This window comes from Nicotiana sylvestris, chromosome 4 (genome assembly GCF_000393655.2).
Source record: "Nicotiana sylvestris chromosome 4, ASM39365v2, whole genome shotgun sequence".
NCBI classification, from domain to species: domain Eukaryota; kingdom Viridiplantae; phylum Streptophyta; class Magnoliopsida; order Solanales; family Solanaceae; genus Nicotiana; species Nicotiana sylvestris.
In genome coordinates this window covers 72,124,176-72,147,046 of record NC_091060.1, presented here as the reverse complement: position 1 = coordinate 72,147,046, position 22,871 = coordinate 72,124,176, and positions in this window count along the sequence as shown.

The window sequence follows — 22,871 nt, the reverse complement described above, 5'->3', positions numbered from 1 at the left end:
GAGGTTTTGTTATACTAGGTTTAACACCTAGGTGTATTGATCTATACCTGGCTTACCCGGGCGGACAACTCGAGCCGGGGGGGGGGGCAACGTACCGGGAATACAGAAGCTTCAGCGGCTTTGCAACTTGTCCGAACCTCGTTCTAAAATTGGATAAGACTCTAAACAGAAGAGAAGTCACACGAAGTGCACACTCCCTAGATGATTTAGAAGACTCAGAGAGAAGAAGGGTTTCGTAGCAGTTTATATACAATTCACATAATATCAAAGCGGTAAAAAGCGACATTTAGCACATTAGGCTCAAACATGTAAAAAATCAGATAATAAATAAAGGCAACTATAACGGCTATTCTAAGCTCGAATTTTTGAACCCTGAACCAGAGATTCTGGGTTCGATCCCCAGCAGAGTCGCCAGAGCTGTCACACCTCCTTTTTACACCCACCCGAGGGTAGTACAAGAGAGTTTTTCCAATTTAAGTGATATTATTCGAAATATGATTGTTTATTTATTTTATTCAGAGTCGCCGCTTGAGATGGTTTGTTTTCTGGTTTCCCAAGTCACCGATTTATTTTAAAATCCCAAATCAAGGAAATTTCGACTTTCCTTTTGAAGTCTGCGAACCAAAAATTTTGAATAAGGAATTCTGTTAACCCGAGGGAAGGTGTTAGGCACCCCCGGATTTCGTGGTTCTAGCAGGGTCGCTTAAACTATCATAATTGGCCTATTATCTGATTTTAATACATGTTTTAGCCTATGGTATAATTTTAAATTATTAAACGCTTTTAATTAATTTTAGGAAAATTCAACGTTATCTAAAATACGTCTTTGAACCACGCCACATGAAATGCACCCACGGTCCGCGACACATTTATTTAACGTTGTTAAGATTTGAATTTGGGTCACATGAAATGCACACCCGAGTTTAAGGAAATTAATTCAAATTACACGCCTAAAGCAACTACGCACTTTCAAATTTGCGAGGGCCATGGAAAATTCAACTAAATGGCACGACTCGATTTCTAAGGATTTAAAATTAATTAAATGAGGGCCATGCATTTTGAGATTTTATTTGGCATGGCACACCTCGATTCCGATTTTATAGGAAACTCAAACTAAGCTTTGAGGGCCATAAACTAATCTTATTTAATATGGCATACCCCAAATCTATTTAATGGAATCTAATTAATTAAGGAAGACTTAAAACATTCTAACTATCTTTAGGCCAATGTTTAATTCATTAATCATAAGAGCCAACACTAAATGAGATCCAAACCATTTTTAAATTCAAAGGCTTGGGCCTGACATGAGGCCCAATAGCCTGACAGAGTTGCAAAGTTGCAAAGTCACCGGTTTCACAATGGTCTCATCCAGGCCCAAAAGGGAGCCCAAACCTTAAAGAACACGCACCAGCTGGAGACTAGGGGCTCGCAAATCGAGCCCATACAAGAACATGGATGGTATTTAGACTTTAGAAACATCAAAACTGAATTAACAGTAAACCACGTGCAAGCAGCTTTTATGCAAAATAAATCATCATTCAAGACAAACCACGACCAAACTTAAATTATCTGGAATTAATATTACAATATGTACTAAACTATTAAACCTTTATCAATCTCAACATATATATATCAAAATATTGTATTATTAGTCATACTAAACCTCAAATTTATATGTTCTTCAAAAAAGGTTTCATACTCAAACAAACCTGATTTCAATGCTTAACCCTATCACTTTAAACAAATTTAAGTCACTCTAAAAAGAAAACAAACACTGACTTTTATTCTGTATGGAATCAGAATTGTAATCCAAACATGGTTAACAACTTGAATAGACATGAAAAACAAGAGTATGCTTAGTTTAAGCAATCTATACATATCCCAATAACCACTTCAATAATTTTGAAAACTATATGAACAGAGCTTCAGTTCATTTGAACCATAGTTCAGCCAACTCTCTTCTCATTTCTCACAGTAGTAGAATCTCAGAACTTAGCATATCATTCATTGACCCCAAACCTTACAACCACACTCTCAAATAGCACTAATTTATTCTTACAGCATATTAAGAGCATAGGAAAACTGAAATAACATGTATAACTTCAGATTTACTGTAGAAATGCTACAGAAATGGAAGAAACAAAGAAGCAAAACTCAAAACAAAATTTGTATTCAGTCAAGTTTTCACTCGAAAATGCGTGTTTACAACCACCTGCCATCCATGGTTTGAAGAAATACCTGGAAGTTGAAAGGGAACCATAAAGAATGAGGAGTTAATGAACAGCAGTAGTAGAATCAGCAATGCAACAGTACCAGAATCAATAGCTCAAACTAACACATTTAAAATCCCAAACTCAAAGCATTTTTCAACCAGCAATACCAAACAAAAAAAATAGCTACTTGATTTGGATCTTTCAGAAATTCTAATTAACCAAAACGAAGCAAAAACCAGAAGCTAGAAACCAAGTTTTCAGCAAAATTTCAGTGTTTTTGAGCTTGGAAAGGACCTCAGCTGTTTTCAACTTTTTTTCCCCAGAATTTGTCTCTAAAAAAAATCTTCCTTGTGAGTGAAGAAAGAGTGCATTTATAGGCAAGCCTTAGGGCAACATAGCATGGATTCGGTTTTGCACATTAATTCTTTTAGAATTTTCATTTTTATGCTGTACCCTTAGTTTAAAAATCAGTATTTCAGTTTAGTCCCAAAGACACCTTCCCAGAAGCTTCCTAAATCAGTTATACATATATTCCCTAGCCTAAATTCCTAAATTAGCCCCTAGAAACCCTATTTTTACCCTGAAACCTTATGGGTCAAGTTAACCCAATGGTTCAAACCAAACCTGATTTACAAGACCCGGGTTGAATCCTTTTCCTGGGCCTCTGCTTAACAGAGCCCATATAGAATCACTGGACTAGACAGAATTGCCCAAGAGACACTCGGATTTCCTTTCTTTGAAAACCAGAAAATGAAATAACACAAAGAACAAAGAAATTAAAACGACATGCACGAACAAACTTTAATTTTTAACACACGAGCAAATTTGATTCAGAACGAAAAACAAAACAGAAAAGATGAAGGAGGAGATGAAGACTGGAACTTAAACAAAACAATAAAAAGAAGAAAAATGAAATAAAGGAAAAAGAACTGAGAATACCTAAGAACCAGGCGGACAAAATTCTGAAATTACTCCTCGCGCCTTCAATTTTGCCCGAAATGGGCCTTAATCGTGTGTTCTCAAACGAAAACACACGAATAAGGTCAATTTTGACCTCAAACCTTCAATAAACTCGCCAATTTGGAGTTTTGGAATTTTAGGGTTCGAACTTTGATTTAAGATTCGATAGGTTCTGGCAGGATTCGAGGGAAAAGAGTTATGGATTGGAAAAGGGGAGGGTGTGAGGCTTCTATGGTGTTAATTTGGGGCCGGTCAGGGGTGGCGCCGCCAGCTTGAGGCGGTGGAAAATTGAGGTGGCGCTAGGATTCATGTTAAGTCTTTGAAGATGGGGAGATGACAGAGATGAGTTGGGGGGGGGTAGGGGTGTTTGGACAACTATATAGTAAAATGGGGCTCAGTTCCGGACCGTTCGATCAAGTGAGATCGACGGTCCTGATCAAGGGAATCGAAACGGGGTCGTTTGGTTAGATAAGGGGGCAGATCGGGTAGGGAGACGGATGGGTCAGAAATTGGACGAGTTATGGAGCATTTCGACATTTGGGCTGGGGAATTGAATTAAACGAGCCCAAAATCCTATTCTTTGTTTCCTTTTTCTTTTCTTTTTCAATTTCAAACTTTCTAATTTTTCTTTTTCTCAAATTAAAATAAAACCTAAATTAAATCCTAAAGCTAAATTAACCTATCAAAATATATCAATTACTCAAGCATAGTATTTACAAAAATTGATTAACTCCTAATTTTAAAGAAAAAGCTACAAAATTCAAAATTAAAAAGTGAAACTGCAACATGAACTATTTTTGTGATTTTTTCATTTTTGTAAAGCAAACTAATTTACTAATTAATCTAAAATATGTAAAATTAAATCCTAAATGCAAATGCAATATATTTTTATATTTTTATGAATTAAAAAGAATTAAACATGCGCACAAATATGCAAATAATCAGAAAATTCTACAATGACTCCTAAAATAACAAATAATTAAAAGAAAAATCTAATTTTTGGGAATTCTGTAGGAGTAATTCATGTGAGGCAAAAATCATGTGCTCACAGTGTAGATAAGGTAATATCTTGGAATTCTTGGTGTCCCACTCTCCTTGTACCTGGTGCACAAGAAGATCTGAATCACCGATCACCAACAACTCCAGAATGTTCATGTCGACTGCCATGTTGAGTCCTAGTATGCAAGCTTAATAATTCGTCATGTTGTTGGTGAAGGAAATCTGAGTTTAGCAGATACCAGATAATGTTGACCCATTTCTGATACCAAGATTGCTCCAATACCTACTCCTTTAACATTCGCATCTCCATCAAAGAACATCCTCCAACCGTCATATGCTTCGGTAATGTCTTCTCCTACGAATTATACTTCTTCATCAGGAAAATACATTTTCAAGGGTTCGTATTCTCCTCCCACCGGATTTTTAGCAAGGTGATCTGCCAATGCTTGTCCCTTGACCGCCTTTTGAGTTACGTAGACGATGTCGAACTCACTCAACAGTATCTGCCATTTGGCCAACTTTCCAGTCGGCATGGGTTTCTGGAATATGTACTTCAGAGGGTCCATCCTGGATATGAGGTATCTAGTGTAGGCACAAAAGTAATGCCTCAATTTCTGAGTTGTCCACGTCAAAGCACAACAAGTGCGTTCAAGCAGAGAGTACCGTGCTTCATAAGGTATTAACTTCTTACTCAAGTAATATATGGCTTGCTCCTTTCTTCCTGTCTCGTCATGTTGTCCAAAACACATCTGAAGGCTCTATCTAATACAGATAGATAGAGTAGCAACGTTCATACTGGTTCTGGCGGGACCCAAACTAGTGGTGTGGATAGGTACTCCTTGATCTTGTCAAAAGCTTTCTGACAATCCTCTATCCAGCTTGTTTCAACATCTTTCCTCAGCATCTTGAAGATGGGTTCACATATGACTGTGGACTGTGCTATGAAGCGACTGATGTAGTTGAGACGTCCTAGAAAGCTCATCACGTCGTTTTTTGCTCTTAGGCGGCGGTAACTACTGAATAGCCTTGACTTTAGATGGATCTAGCTCGATCCCTCGGCGACTGACGATGAATCCCAATATATTTCCTACAGGAACCCCAAATGCACACTTTGCGGGGTTTAGTTTCAAATTGTACCTCCTTAGCCTATCAAAGAACTTTCTCAGGTCCGCTATGTGATCTGCGGCCTTCTTGGATTTGATAATGACATCGTCCATATATACCTCTATTTCTTTGTATATCATATCATGGAAGATGGTTGTCATGACTCTCATATAAGTGGCCCCAGCATTCTTCAGACCGAATGGCATCATCTTGTAATAGTACACACCCCACGGTGTGATAAAAGCTGTCTTCTCTGCATCTTCTTCATCCATCCAAATCTGGTGATAACCCGCGAAGCAATCTACAAAGGATTGGAGTTCATGATTGGCGCAATTATCGATCAGGATGTGTATATTTGGTAGTGGGAAGTCATCCTTGGGACTTGCTCTATTTAAATCCCGATAGTTAACACATACTCTGACATTCCCATCTTTCTTCGGAACTGGCACAATGTTAGCTAACCAGGTTGGGTACTCAACCATCCTGAGAACTTTGGCTTTGATCTGCTTGGTAACTTCCTCCTTGATTTTCAAGATCATGTCTGGTTTGAACTTTCAGAGTTTCTGCTTGATTGGGGGACACATGAGATTAGTAGGCAACTTATGAGCCACTATAGATGTGCTCAAGCCGGTCATGTCATCATATGACCATGCAAAAATATCCTCATACTCTTTTAGGAACCAAATGTACTCTTCCTTCTCTGTTGGTGACAAGTAGATGCTGATGCGGGTCTCTTTGACGGTCTCAACGTCTCCCAAATTTACTACCTCGGTCTCATCCAGATTGGACTTAGGCTTATTCTCAAAATTTTCAACCTCCCTGACAATTTCCTCGGGTATCTCATCCTCTTCATCTGAATCACTATTCTCATGTTGTGTTGCCTCATTACATGTCACAGTCATTGGTTCATCAGGAAAAGTAATAATAACATTGTAGAAGGAAAAAGTATAGAAATAGTAATGAATAATGATAAAATGCATTTGATTAAAACTGAGAAAATTGTTCAGACAAAGTTTGGCTCAATGAATCGAGCATTTATTTTGAAACAAGTAAATCTTAAAACAAAATTACTGGAAGTAGGGGTGTTCGTCGGTCGGTACGGTATGGTATTCAGACATTTCGGTTCGGTATTTTCGGTATTTAGTTTCTTAAAATCCTATACCAATACCGTACCTAATTAAATTCGCTATGGTTTGGTTTTTCTACTTTCGGTTTCGGTTTATTCGGTTCGGTAACTTCGGTTTATTCGGTTTGAATACTAACTAGTGCATAGAGCCATAGACTCAAATATTCTTAATTAAAGTACTCAAAAATACAAAACTGAAAATGTTTGTTGGCAAAAATTTTGTCCTAAACTAGCAAATATCGACCAAAATAGAGAAAATTGTACATAAAAGAATATTTGATCATTAAAAAAATCTTGTTACTTGTTTAGAGTTAATTGATGAACTTAGAGAATAAAGGAAACTAAAATTTTGGATTTTTTATATTTATGTTATAATTGATAATATGTGTTTTATGTAATATAATATATATTTTGGTATGGTATCAGTATTTCGGTATTTTATTTTAAAATACCAAATACCACACCTAATACTAATTTTTTTAAAAACTTAAACCAAATACCATGCCAAATACCAAAATTTTCGGTTTCGGCATAGTAATTCGGTATTTACCAAATTATGCATAGACCTAACTGGAAGTCTTAAATGCTTAGAATGGCTATAGAAGTAAAATATGCCAGGCTACCCAGGGACTCAGCGGGCTCGAGATGGTTTAGCGGTCCAGTTCCTGAGAACAACTCCCTTCTTCACGTTCTGAATAGTGAGGCCTTCTTCCTTCTCCTTCTCTATTATGGCACTGCAATCCATGTCTTCATCCTCAAAGAACAAATTCTTCAAACCAGCTAGTGCTTCTTCTTCTGCGGTCCCCCATATCGTATCAGCCTGGTGAAAAGCTTGTCCCAAATGTGGCACTGGCTGCTCAAGAGGGTAATACGGTCCACGCCATGGAGGCGATCAATCCCTATACTCTTTCCATGTGTACTGGTATCTGAGCCCAAAGGTGGTACCATGATTTTTCAGTTGTATCGGTTTAGTGATACATTGAAGATTCTTTCCCAACCCTTTGCTAGGTTCATATCCGGACCATGCCAATATGCTTTTTATTTTACCACTCCACCATTTATCCTTCTCGATGGCGTTGACCCGTTCTATATGATGATAGGTTTCCCCTCCTAGCCTTCTTCTATGTCTAATAGCCGGGATGGTTTGACTAGTGTAAATGGGGTTACTTCCATCCCCGTGAATGATTACCTCCTGACGGTTCCATTCAAACTTCACGGCTTGATGTAGTGTGGAAGGCACGGCTCCAGTAGCATGGATCTATGGTCGACCCAACAGAAAGTTATATGAGGCTGGTATGTCGAGTACTTAAAATTCAACGTCGAACCAATTTGGCCCCATCTGCAAACAAATGTTGATTTCCCCGATTGTGGCCCTCTAGGACCCATCGAAAGCTTTCACATTCATGCTTCCTACCCGTGTTTCATGGACACCTTTGTCCAACCTTTTTAGAGTGTCCAATGGATAAATATTTAGGCTCAAACCTCCATCAACCAAGACCCTGGCAATGAACTTGTCTTCAAATTGCACCGTAATATGCAATGCTCGATACTGATTTAGCCCCTTAGGTGGTAGTTCATCTTCGTGGAAGATAATTTTATGACTTTCTAGTACCTGCACCACAATATTGGCCATTTCTCCGCCAGTGATATTATTGGGTACATAAACCTCGCTCAGCACTTTCATTAAAGCGTTCTTGTGTGCCTCTGAATTCTGCAATAGTGATAGGATAGATATCTGAGTAGGGACTTTGTTTAGATGGTCAACAACAGAATACTCCTTTGCCTGTACTTTCTTCCACAGGTTATCTGGCCCGGTTTCAATGATAGGTTGTCTAGTAGTGGCCTCCTTACTTGAACCTCCCAAATGTTCAGGTGTATAGACTCTTCCAGTTCTAGTCCTTCCATGTGCAGCGTCAGATTCCTTTACCTTGGCCTTCCCTTTTCGCCGAGCCTCGACGACATAATCCCAGGGTATTGCTTTTGAGTTGAATGGGGGTGTGGTTGATACTATCACAGTGAAAGGTGTGACCACTTCTACTTCAAATAGAGCGGGGGTGGCTGCGGACGGATCCACCTTTACCTCGAATGGAACCGATGCAGTTACCTCAACCTCAATTGGTGACTGAGTCTGTACCATGATAGGGGTAAGTGTGACTACAACTTTAAAGTCATCGCTTTCTCGAATAAGCCCAATTGACCCCTCAGGGTCCCATTCGTCATTCGTCTCTATCACATGTACACCATCACCTCGATGATCAGGGAGGGGATTGTTGCGGACATTAGGTGTGGCTTCCTTCGCCTATATGACCTTGTTGTCAATTGGCGTTTGGATCTTATCCTTCAATGTTCGGCACTCAACAGTGGTGTGCCCTTTCATAACGGAATAGTACGCACAAGTTTTGTTTGGATTTACCCATAAGTATGGATTTTCTAATGCCACAGCGGGAACATGAGTGATGTAACCTGCGACTTTCAACCTTTCATGCAATTGGTCGATGGGCTCAGCAATGGTGGTGTATTGTCTGGGTGGTTTGCGGTCGAAGTTGGGTCTTGGTCTTGAAAAGTTTTGGTGAGTCAGAGGTGATTGGAAATGGGATAGTTGGGAGTTATAGGTGTGATTGACAGTGCCTTGTTGGGAATATCTGGGAGATGAAGGTTGATATGTAGGCGGTGATGCTTGGTATGTGGATGGAGGTGTTTGATATATGGGCGGAGGTGTTTGATATGGGGGTGGAGGTGTTTGATAGACAAGTGGAGAGTTTGGACCCTGGGCCACCATTACTGCCCCAACATCTCTCTTCTTCGATATGCCACCTAATTGTAGTGCCTTATTCGTGGCTTGCAGTGCCTCGAAGTTCATTACCATCCCGCTCTTGATTCCTTCTTTGATCCTTTCTCCAAGTTTGATGATATCAAAGAATTTGTGATTTTCGATAACTATCAACCTCTCATAATATTGCGGATCTTGTGCTCTGACGAAGAATTTATTCATTTGTTCTTTGTCCAAAGAGGGCCTGACCTTAGCCGCTTCCGTCCTTCGATGAGTAGCAAATTCACGGAAAGTCTCAGTAGGTTTCTTCTTAAGATTCTGGATGTAGAAAACATCTGGTGCATTCTCTATGTTGAACCTGAACCGCTCCATGAAATCCGATGCCATACTTACCCAATTGGACCATTTCTTAGGATCTTGGCTGATATACCAAGATAAAGCATCCCCAGTAACACTCCTCATAAAGAGCTTCATCCGGATCTTTTTATCTTTTCCGACCCCAACAAGCTTGTCACAATAGTCCTTAGATGAGCCCTGGGATCACCTATTCCATCAAACATCTCAAACTTGGGAGGTTTGTACCCCTCAGGCAGCTCCATATCTGGCTGTATACACAGGTCTTCATAGTTTAAACCTTCTATTCCTCTGTCACCTTCAACACCTTGAACTCAGCTTGTTAACTTCTTGAGTTCTTTAGCCATATTTTTAATGAGCACGTCCTTCTCGGAGGATTCCGGTGTATAGGAGATTGGTAGGGTAGAGTGAGGTATAGTTTCCACATATATAGGGTTGCTTTGATGGGTGCCGGACACTTGGGTGTAATAATAGTCATTGGTGGAGTTTTGGGGATCGGGAATGGGTTGTGGTGTGTTTTGGGGAGTGTGGTAAGTGGTGGTTGGTGGGTACAAAATTGGTTGATGGTGATGTTGTGGCGGCGTTAGTATTGGAAGTGGATTGAGATTTTAGGGTGGAGTTATGTATTGATTCAGTGCAATAGGATTTTGTGGATGCTGGTTTTGTGTGTTCTGGGGAGGTATTTGGTTCTTTGTGTTCTATTGGTTGATTTCGGGGACATTCAGGGTAAGTGACAAGTTTGCCAAGTTGCAGACATGCTCAAGTTCTCCTTACAGTTCCAATATCTTTTGTTCCAATCTCAGGACTAGATCATTTGGGGCCGGAGTTCTACGACCATCTGAGGTCTCTGCGTTCTCAATATTCTCCTTTTGGGTACCACTCAAGTCGTCCATTTTTGCTTTTCATTTACCTTTTGTGTTGCTTGTAGGAGGAGGAGGTGGAGGGCATTTGGATCTGGTATGCTACGCTGATGAGGCCAGTATGAGTGAACCAACCTAAGGGGATGAGAATAATAAAAATAAGGAAAAGCAAAAGGTAACAAGTCAGTGAGGATTCTGAAATGTTTCCAGTATTTAAACACATATTGTGAAAATGTAAATTCATGTCCTACTTTGGGGAACCTCGTTGTGCCCGAGGTAGGCCTAGCGACAAATAAATTTGGATAACTTTTAGTGCCAATAAATGCTTCATTTCATAATATAAAAATAGACGAATCCCAAAATGACACTAAAATAAGAAAATAAGTCCCTACTGGCACTTGGCCTTATTATATTTTAAGAAAAGGCAAATAAATCTGGCCTATTTGGTCCTATAAGGACCTTCCCCAGATTCGATCTTTCCGACTCTATCTATAGATCCCCAGCTCGCGTAGCCCCAGCAGCAAGTAGGCTCTGGCCAGATGTCCTCCTTCAGCTCCTTCAGCGTTCTAGCAATTTTCAATCCTCTTTATGACTTTACCTTCCAGCTCCACGATTCCTCGCTCCAGATATTCCAATTTCCTATTGGAAGTAACCGCCATTTCTTTCCATTCCTCGATCAACCTCGCATTCCTCTCATGTATTTCTCGATGTTCATTTTCAGAGTCGTGGACCCTCTTGCGCAACCTGTTATATTTGACTTGAGCTTCAGCTTCTTCATCTATGATTCTATTCCCTCGACCGGCCCCCGGTGTCACCATTCCTTTTAGATTGTCCGCTAATCATACCGTGTAGAGAGGCTCGCAGCCTGCATGATACCTGTCTGGCTCAATGGTGTTCTTCTCCACAATGATTTTGCAGTGCCACATATATTAAGCTTGGCACTTGTAAGGGACGTCATCGTCTTGAAAGTGCCCTGAAATGACTCATCTTGACAACCCTTGGTACAACCTGTTTTCTGCCTGCTTGCCTCATAACTCGTATAGGGACATATGGGTATATCCCTCTCAACCCGATTAGTACCAAGTACGGAGCATCCCTAGATCTGATGATGAATTCGTCTGTTGGGAACCATTCAAACATCCATTGCACCTGTTCCTCGATTAGATTGTTGAAGAACTCTACCCATTCTTTGGCACTATCTGGCTAAGCAAATCTATCTGGAATGTAAGTCATCCGCTTGGGGTGATGGAAGGCAATATGGTCATTCCAAGACCTTCGCGGAAATTCTTGGCGATAGTGACCCTTTTGGAAATGCTCCAACAACCATAACTGCAGCAACAAGTTACAACCCTCGAAATGCTTGACCCCTCTTTGACAGTGCTCTAGAGCCCTGTAGATGTCAGATATGATCATGGGGACTATGGTATATGTCTGTCCATTAATCCCTTCCATGAAAGTCTTGGCGACCATGGCCAACCTAGTGTGGATTCTTCCCTTTTTCATTGGGAACACTATCAGGCCTAAGAAGCATACAATGAATACGAACACTCTGCGGTGGATGTGACCCTGAGAAGTGAGAGAGATATCATCATGGTAGGTACGAAAAGACTTGCTATGGCCAAACCTCTCATACAAGTATTCGAAAGGTATGTAAGATTCCTTCAAGCACACTAGGTTGACATTCTTATTCAGCCCTGTTATCTTTAAAAATCCCCTGCCAGTACAGTTTTCTTGTACCAATAGCCTGGTACTATCCCAAGTCAATCCCGCAATCCCTCCAATTTCCTCTAGAAGCGGTGTCATTTCTATGTCGCCGAAACGAAACACAGCCCTTTCACTATCCCAGAATAAAGTGGCAGCCTCGATCAACTTGTTGTTTGGCTCAATATATAGCAAGGAAGGCAAGTTACCTATGTACTTTCTCACATGTTTCTTGTCACTTGAGGAAAGGTCCTCCCACCAATCTAGCAGCAATGCTGGGATGTTGCTAACCATACCGAATCTGGGGACGTCGTGCCTCATTTTCTGCAAAACAAAAGGGTTAGGCCTTACCCCCACCAGACTCGACTATTTATACATTTACGATCAGCATATCGACATTTGGTTCTCCAAATTAATGCACAGAATGTGATTGTGTCCGTTGGGATTATGGAAAACCCGATGGACTTTTGAATAAGGCTTATATTAAAGGATCATTATGTGGAAAACATATTGATCCGACTAGGTTTGACCATGATACATGCAAAATTTTGACCAGAGTAAGGCTACTATGAGGTTTTAGACTGGTACCCTCAAGCGGACAACTTGAGGGGAAAGGCACGGAACCGTCGACTGCACCGATGATCGACTGGTTTTACTGCAAATAAGCCTTTCTGTATTTAAGGGTGGTAAATAGGAAGAGCGCAACCACTCATTTAAGCGTTGCTATAGGATTTGGTATGCACGAGTGGAATATGATGTAGAGCATGATTTATGCAGCAATTAATAACATGTAGTCAAGTATTTGCAGGTAGGAAAAAAATAAATACAGTATTTAAATAATTAAAAGACACTTACAGGAAAAACAAAGAGAAAAGTCAGTTTCAGGGATAAAGAATCATAAATGCTTAAAAGAAAACGGACAGTTAAATTCGAATAAGGGAGAAGGGTACGGGATAAAGCATGCTTGGACTAATTCATAAAAAGATAAGTTCGTTATGGTAAGAGCCTAAAGGTATCCCCAGCAGAGTCGCCATGCTGTCGTGCCCCTTTTTTCTCCCTCCCCTTTTTACGGGGAGAAAAAGGTCCGGGTTTTGACATCTATGGGGGTAGTAACTCATTTCCTTTTGGGAATTGTGTATTTTGAAGAGCCGCCACCTAACGAGTTATGGTGCATTAGGGCACCTAGAGCAATTAACTCTTGGATTGGTTTGCGTTACTAGAGATGTAGGGTAAGGGCTCGAGATTACCTTGAGGGTAAGGTGTTAAGCACCCCTCTTGGTCCACAACTGTCGGTCCTAGCCGAACTTATATTTATGAATTAGTCCATTAATAAATAAGTAGTTGAAACAAATAATTGCAAGTAAAGAACGTTGGACGTTGTATAACTCAAATAATAAGACAGATTTTGAACAAGTTGTGTACATATGGAAAAGTAAAGCAAAAGGATTTTCTGAAAGGAGGGTTCCTAGGTTGGTTAGCCTACAGGATCATCCCACATAATGTCTGGTAAACACTCCTCAATGAGGGGCTACACGTGACATTAGTGTGCAATCATCATATCCCGTTCTACCCAAGTCCCTCCTCTTGGTCATAGCCTAAAGCGTTCTAGTAACCTTGACAATGTCTATGCGTGCACTACCCGTCCCTTCCTTGTGGCCCTGGAGGTATTTTAGGACCTCTAAATCTGGGCAGTCCTAGACAACCCCTAAGGTGCTGAAAAGGAGAAAATTCTAGGCGACATGCAAGAACAATTTAGGACTGCATATAAAGCAAGTTAGAGGCTCACAGTTACCTCCTCAAGCATATCACATAACTGCATGTCTTCAAAGATCATTCAAACACTTAAGAAAACAAATCCTAGAACATGATATCTAAGTGAGCAGAGGTTATAAAGTATTGAACTAGGCCAATATGTGAAAGATCCTATTTAACTTGCCTACTGATTAAACTTGTTAAATCTAAACAACTTCAAGTAGTAGAAATATAGCTTCAGAGTTGCAGAATTTAAACTCACCCTATAGGCTTGCCTAAACACTAAATAGTGGTGTCCTAAGAGCATGATAACTACGTTTGATATAGTAAAACAGTGGGCAGATTTTAAAAATGGAATCTTGAATTCCTATAGGCATGCTTTCTAATGTAAATTAGGGCAGTACTCGAAAGAATTCATTTCACAAAAACAAACCACTGATTAGACCAGTTTCAAAGTAAACTAACATGAATTGAACTGACTTATTTAAAATAAACTGATTTTAGATTTATAGGTAGAATTTCTGATATTGTTCCCTATAATCATGATATCTAGTTGTTAAGAGCTGATGTTAGAAACTTGTAGGCATGATATTTAATGAAAACAAACGTAATTACCCTTTATAACAGATGTTGAACTGGATCACATTCTATAGGCATGGTATCTACTTGTGAAGTTAATTTTAAAAACCTATAGACATGATTTCTGTTATCAGAACCACTTGAAACCTATAGGCATGATTTCTAACATGGTAAGGCAAACATAGCAAATATAAAATCCTATAGGCATGGTTTCTACCCATATTCCCCCATAAATATGTAACTACCCACCCCTTTTCACTAATCACCCCAATAATCGTTTATAAATTATTACAAACCAGATGAATGAATTACATAAATAGATAAAAGAAAAAGAAGAAGTTACACTATAGGGAGCCTGAAATAGGCCGAAGTGATTTCCCAAACCTCCAATAGCCTCAAATGCCAATTTCATAGACAATATCATTGTCTAGGTGCGTCAGAGTTCCCTAAGGATCTCAAGGATCCCGGGCAGTGCTCACACCTAGACTTTGTAACCAAATTGAGTAAGTGCAGCGTGGAAGGTCCATCCTCAGTGTGCCGGAGTTCAGAGGATCTCAAAAGGATCCCAAGGCAGTACACACACTGGAGGGGGCAGAACCTAGGGACTTAGGAGTAGAGTGAGAGTGCTTGACATAGTTTGAAAGAGGTTTTAGTAGGAAAACAATGTTAAAAGAGATTGCTTGAAATAGTTTTGTAAAAAAAACATAGGGAGTTATTACATAAGACAATTTTGAAAAAGGGTAAGGTGGCCAACAATCAACAATCCAAATACAGAACCAGAAGAGGTTCATCAACACTTCAATACATGGAATCAAATAGGTATACACATTCACTCAGGGGTAATGGGAGATTTGGGGTAAGTATAGGGCACATAGTAAGCACAGATGCACATATGTATAGAATCAGAGAAGCCTTGAAAGGGGTTCAAGGGATTTTAAGGTACAACATGAACTTCAGAGTTAATACAAAATTAAACAGACTTAGGATAGCCAACTACTTTACACGGGAAGGTGCATGCCAGAAATTAGAGAAACATAGTCACATTGGGGTATACTAGAAAGGGATTCATGAGCAGGCTAATCCTAAGGGGGTATATTCAGAAGCATATAGTAAAGAAGATAGTGAAATAGACATGTTAGTTGTAGGTTGAACAACAAAACCATAGATAGAAGCATATTAGAAACATGACAAATTGAAGTAGTAGGAGAAGCATATTGTTTTGGGGCTTGAATTGAAATTAGAACATACCAGTAAAGAGATAGTAAACACAAAGTGAAAGAGAACCCAATAGTTAGCCTTGGCTTGCAGCCGGCTAACTTAGAACAATAGTAAATAACACAAAAGAGAGCAGAAAACTTTGAGTGTGAGAGAGAAAGTTTTGAAACAATGTGTTCGTGTGTTGTGTTAATAAAAAGTAGGGTACTTATAGTTTGAAAACAGGTAGAAAATAAGGCAAGAATAAAAGTTCAGCAATAATTATGGAACCATGTACTAATTAAAATCAAATCAATGCAAGTACTCCCTTAATTAAGGGGTAATTAACTAACGGTAAAGAGCAGGACATGTTTAAGGAAAGAAAATCAAGTAAGGCATTAGGTACAAAATAGACAATTAGGGGTACATACACAAAGGTTCAATTAAGGAAATAGTTAGTGAAGAATCAGAAAATAACACGGTTAACCAAATAAGGTAATAAAACTAAATAAGGTTGCAGAATATGGAAATAATTGAGAATCAGCATATAGCAAATCAGTGAATCAAGGACTCGAAATAATACTGATTTAAGGAGAATAACATAGGTTCCCATGAATAAGCAAAACAAGCCAAGTTTAAACAGGAAGAATCGAAGGTCTAAAGGAAAGTTTTCAAATCAAGCCAAGAAAAGGGGAACTCAGAATCAATCAAAGAGAGAGTCATGAGTCAGTATTTAATATATAAATAGAGTGAGACAAGGATAACCAGAGGTTGACACATAACTCTAGCAAGCACGAAAGTTAAACAATACTGATTCGATGAGAGAGAGGCAAGTCTTGAATAGTCAAGATGAACACAAGCACATAGAATCGATGTAAGTTAGGCTAAGAAACTCAGTAAAAACATATTCGAGGCAAGATGGTCATAGAAACTCAAAAACAAGAACCGGTCAGTAACGCTGATACACATAACCAAACGAAGAAACCTAGAAAATTAGGGCTTTCAATATAGACGAGTTAAAGATGTAGTAAAATTGTATAATCAGTCAAAATGTGCAAGAAATAGAAGTTTAAACACAAAGAATCAGTTAAACAAGGTTTTAAGAGAAGTTCTGAAACCCTAATTTTTTAGAAGAAGGTGAAAAACACTTAAAATCAACGATTGTTGTAAAGAGTCTCAAGGATGGTGTAAAACATTAAAGAAATAAACTCAAATCGTCCTAGATCTGTACAGATCTAGGAGGTGTAGAAAAGAAATTAGGGTTTCGAAAGAAACCCGTATAGAAATGTAGAAACCTGTCTAGAAGCCCAAGGATCGTAGCAAATACATCATGATTTTGCTTGAAATCACACTGGAGTAGCCAAGAACAGGCGGGTGACGAACCCTAGATGCAAGTCGGCATGGCCCTGGGCCCTTGAAGACCTTATAGAAGGCAAGCATGGCATGAGAGGAGCCATCGGAGGCTTAAGAGACTATGAGAGGTCACTGTAGATGTCCGAAGATGAGAGGTCGGCGGTTGAAGATTAGGGTTAGGTTGAGAGTGTTTTGAGAGCAGAGAGGATCTTAGGGCAGCGGTGTGTAAAGAAATGGTTAGGGTTAGGGGTCGTTTAGAATTAAAAGGAAAGAATGAACGAGGGCCGTTGATCTAAAAGATCAACGGCCAGGATCTGATGAGTTTTGGGTCGAGTAGGTGTAATTAGGGCCCGGTGTAGGTATTTTAATCTGAAATTGGGCTGGGTATTGGGTTTAATTGAGGCTAAAATTAAAATATAATTTGGCTAAGTTTTAAATAGCCAATTCAACCTTATATAATTTATAATAAATAATAGATAATTTCTAAAAAATAATTTCTTGTACTAAAATGATTTAAAATAGATATTTAACATTTTAAAAATATAGAAGTTTAATTTTATGCATATAAATGTAATTATACATTAATAAGGCTAATATTGCAATTATATGCAAATTAGTTTTAAAATATAAATGCAATTAAAAAAAATGCACAAAATTTTGGCATAAATATAGGATTTAGATGGCTAAATTAACACAACAATAATTTGAAGGATAATTATTGGAAATTTTATAAGTAAAAGGGAAAGAATTAAATCATTTTAAAGCCTTTAGAATTATGGGAAAAATTATAAAAATCATGTGCATGCTTATATATGCCTAAATATGCTATTTTGAAAGTATATATGTCTATAAAAATTATATAGGAAAAATTGGGTATCAACAAGTGGCTGATGAGACTACAAGTCCATCACGCGTTAGCAGGGCTCGGGGAGAGTCGCTGATCTCGTCCAAGTCACACCCTCTATTTGAGGTGGTGAAATGGTTGATGTAATAGTAATACCCAACAGAGACGGGGTCGAATTCCACATGGAGATATGAGATTTGGATTAGTGGTATATATTTGGACTAAGCACATGAGGTATCTAAATTGCACTTCCACAAATATGGTTGTGATTTACTTCTAAAATGATGCTAAAGTTTGCAATTCTAAAAATATGAAACTAGGAAATATTGTTTTTGGTTGGTTTTCAAATATTGTAAAAAGACCTCGGGCTATGACCTTCACCTAGGTGTTTGCCTAACGAGTTGTGAACTTTAAGGCTTGTTACGTTGGTCGGGGTATATTATAGCTATCAACTCTCAATTATACACTCAATACCTCTCGGTAAGAGAGTGATTTTGCCCAATTTGGCTTTTTCAAGTCCAAATGGATATCGAACAACACAATTGATAAATTTCTCAAGTCGGGTTTTACTATCTCTAGGTTCAACCCTTTAATTGGGACTTTCAATCTCTTGATTTCATCCCAAATTCTTGTTAGCCAAGTTTTCCTAGACTAAGTCTCTCTTTCCCAAGTAGAGACCAAGTCCAATAGGCATGAACTAATGTTTGAAACCATTAATTCCACAATAAAAAGCAAGAACAAGGCTAAATAATTAACAGCCAACCATAAATTAAAGACCCATTAAGTTTACACACTAGGGTTGGGTCACAACCCTAGTTAGAAATTTAGCTACTCATGCTTAGAATAGAAGAAACATAAGAAGAAATGATATTTAAACTCATATTCAAAGATTAGAAGACAAAAATCTAATGTTAATCATTAAATAAGCTAAAGTTGCCTAAAGTAGTAAAGAAAAATGGCTGCAGATGTTCAGATATTCAAAAACTTGACCTAATTTCATAAAAGAAGTCTATTTATACAAAGCTGGAATTTTTGGACAACAATGCCCTTTCAGAGTTTCTGCGGCCGCACAGTTCCATGTGCGGTCCACACTTCTTCTTCAGTCTTTGTAGGAGCTTGTTCTGCGGCCGCATAATTCTGGGATACGGCCGCACCTGGAGTGTTCTACGGTCTGCACATTTCCTGGTACGGCCGCACATATCCTTTTTGTGGACCGCACAAATCTAAGTACGGCTGCATGGCTGACTTCTGCGACCGCATATAGTTGTGCGGTCCGCATATCCTTGAGGTTTGAACTGGGAATTCTATGAACTTGAACTCTAGCATAGCCTTTGCGGCCGCACAATAATTGTGCGGTTCGCACATGCATTAATCCTCGGACAGACTTTACTTCACATTCTGCGGTCCGCACATTATGCCTTTGTCTTGCTTTTTGCCCTTGAGTCCACATTACTCCCTTTTGAGTCGGATTTCATCTTTTTGGCTCATTTTCCAATGCTCCTGCAATTAAGCATATTTCATCAGTTTTCAGGAATACAATTAAGTACTTTTGGACTAAAACGAAAGTAAAAAGGTGCTAATAAGTAGTCAAAATTCCCATTTATCAACTCCCCCAAACTTAAGCTTTTTCTTGTCCTCAGGCAATTGAAGTAATTCCCACCTCCATAAGTTAAGAACTTTTCCAACTAATAAGGTGAATCAAACACAATTCAATTGGGACCAATAATAACCCACACACTTTTGAATTATCAACAAGGCAATGAATTGAATATTTAAGCACATTAGTTCTAATGTGACACTAGAGCATCAAGAGGACTTTATTCATCACGTAAGCTTTCTCTTTCATGTAGGTCATTGTGGATCCCAAACTCCTCCTATACTCTTCTTTTACATATCTCACTTAAGAATGAAGCACTCAATTCAAGGATTTGTGAAAAGTTCGCCCATCTCTCTCAAAAGAATGTCACAAGTACGGCTCTAAGTACCATATGCTTGCCCCTCATGTAAATCACCACTAATGTAAGTTTACTCGTCTTGAAATCACATAGGCCTTTTTCGGAATGTAATGAAGGCTTTTGGACAAAGGTAGGGAATGTTGGAATAGAAACGGGTTCATCTTTCCTTAAGCACTACATTTTTCTCTTTTTGGCTCATGTTTTGCCGACTCTTTGAGTCATTTTCGTTTTCCTTAGGGGAACTAGAGAGACTTAACATCTCTCTTTCTTGGCCATAATGTTCGTTTTCTCCTTCTTTGTTTTCTCTGTGCTTTGCATCATTGCTTTTCTTTGAATCCCTTCAACTTTTCACTTTATTCACTTTCTTTTTGTATATTTCTTTTGTAAATTCTTTCTTTTTCTTTGCCTTTCCTTTTCATCATTTCTTCTCTTTTTGTGCCTTTATACCACTTTCAAACTCCTCGTCTCTCCCCCAAACTTATATTTTTGGCCAATTATTTCTCAATAGTGCTAAGGAAAGCTTGGGTGCCAAGAGAGGGTCACTACAAAACGGGTAAAGGCATGTAATGTGGTTATGAAACGAGAAAGGTCTTAGGCTCGAATGGGTTGACTAGGTATAGCAACATTGGCGAGACATGAAAAATTTCAAACGGGTCAATGAGAGCCTACAATCACTTCTCAAGCCAAGCAAAACTTAGAATTTCACCTAGAAACACATTTGGGGCAAATTCTAGACCATTCGCATGGGTACTTAGACTTGCAATAGAAATCTCACTTCTCACACAGCTGAATTGTTAAAGAGGATAGAGCCGAGAGCCCACAACAACCATATTAAAGATTGAAATTCACTAATGGTTCAACTAAATCACTCGATGATTGCTTAAGTCAATACAAGAGTCAAAAGGTCACTAACTAGAGCTATTTCTTTCCATGAACTTGTTTTTAATCAAAAGCACATAGTTAAGTGTGTTGGTACTAAGTGAAGCATGCTCGAGTCTTTTCGTTCAACTCAATTAGGTCCTTTATTCATTATTACTACTATTCTAACTAAAACATCAAAAACGGACTCAATCCCTTAAGAAGGTTGTCACGCCATCCATCGTTAGGAAGAGTCACCCGGTTCACATATTAACCACCTTTGGAAAGCATGAACAGAAACTACTAAATTAACAAGAAGCTATCAAAGTAAATAAGAAGCTATTAGACTAAACATCAACTACTAAGAAAACAAAATAAAGAATCTATAGAATAAACTACTGAAAGCACAAATGAAATGAATATACAAGATGAGAGATGAGAGAGAGAATATATACATTAATAGATAGAGAAGAATATATACATAAATGAAAAGAAGAAAATGCTATAAGTTATTTACAGGCCAAAGTCGTCAAAATCAAATAAACTCCAACCCCACGGAATAAAAGTAAGCATTGTCCCCAATGCTTAACAAAATAAAATCAAGGAAGGGAAGGAGTAAATATTACTCCCTATGTGGTCTTGGTATCCATGGCAGCATCACCACCCTTTGGCTCCTCCAATTGTATCTTATCGTCCTCTGCTCGGGGAGTAGCTAGGTTGGTGAACATCTATAACACCGCCTCAGTAGTGTGGGCAGCGAGGTCTGTCTCCTCAGACTGGCCAGCTAGTGCCTCCAGTACTGATGGTGCTGCTGGGTCTGCTGGGGCTGACTCCATCAGCAAGTCAAGTGGAAGATCCCCAGCTGCTGCTATCTTGGTCATTTCCCATCTCAGCTTGTCAAATGACTTCTCTGAAACCTAGAATTTCCTCATCTTCTTCACATGCTTCCCAAGCTCCTCAATTGATGTCCCATACGCCACCAGGGTTTCCATAATAGTCTCATTGTTCTCCAGAATCTTCTTCAAAGTATCCTCCACTGTCGGAGAAAGTTGGGGTGATGGGGTAGAAGACTGTGCTGCAATAGCACTGGATAAGTCAACAATCTTTGCAGTAGCTGTCTGCATACAGTTGTTGATACTTACCAGTGTCTGGTAGACTCTCAGCACCGTAAGTGGATAAGTCGAAGATGAAGGCACTGAAGCTGATGGTGGCCCTGAAGATGGAGGTGGAGGTTTGGCAGCTGTACTGCTAGAAGTCCCGGTTGAAGTGGTAGGAATGTCAGCTGGAGGTATGGCTGCTGAAGCTGTCGCTACCACCGAAGGCTCTTCAGACTGGCCCATAGTAGTAGATGGCTAACCCTTGTTCTTCTGTTTCCTCGGGTCCTTCAACGAGTACCATGTGAAGGGATATTTTGCCCGAACCTTTGTATTAAATTTCCCTGACTCAACTCCCGCATCCGTAAGATATTTTGTGATGGTGTTTGGATACAGGTAGGAACTCCCACCCTGCCTACTGATCAAAGACATGTTGGCCGACATGATGGCACCTATATTGATTGGGTACCCCCGGTTATGATGGAAGCAACTAAGACAGCCCGAGGGATTGGAAGAATGTTTTCATTTCTGCTTGGGTCTACCTGACTGCATACAAATGTTTTCCAACCCTTGGCCTCAATGTTGAGGGTGTTCCGCTGAATAGGAACCCCTAATGTGATCCATGGCGGTGGTGGTCCTGGAGCTGCTAATATCTCGGCTAACCAAGGGCGAACCACATCACCTAATTGACATTTCTCCAGATATTGAACCGGCTCCACATCCTTGAGCCCCAAATATGTGTTTAGTGAGGTTTGATCAAATCGAACTTTCAGATTCCTCACCTTCGTCACCTTAGTCTCCTTTCGACACGCACCATATTGGCGTAGTATTCTCGGACTAAGTGCTCTTTGGCGTCCACCACGCTTTGAGTGAACCATGTCCACCATTTTCTCTCCCGAAAGTGTCTTACCACATTTTGGGTTGTATCTATCCAAATCCGTCAAATCAAATTTACGCTCAATAGTGAGCGATCTTTGAGTCCCCCATTTTCGGAACCCATTGAAAGCAGTTAGGCTCACGAATCTATCTTCCCAGATTTCCTTCTTCTTCGACCTCTCTAGGCCAGCAAATCGGGTATCGCCCCCTCGACCGTCATCAGGTAAATCATCATCATCATTAACTGGAATTGGTGCAGTGGGGGCATGTGAGGACGAG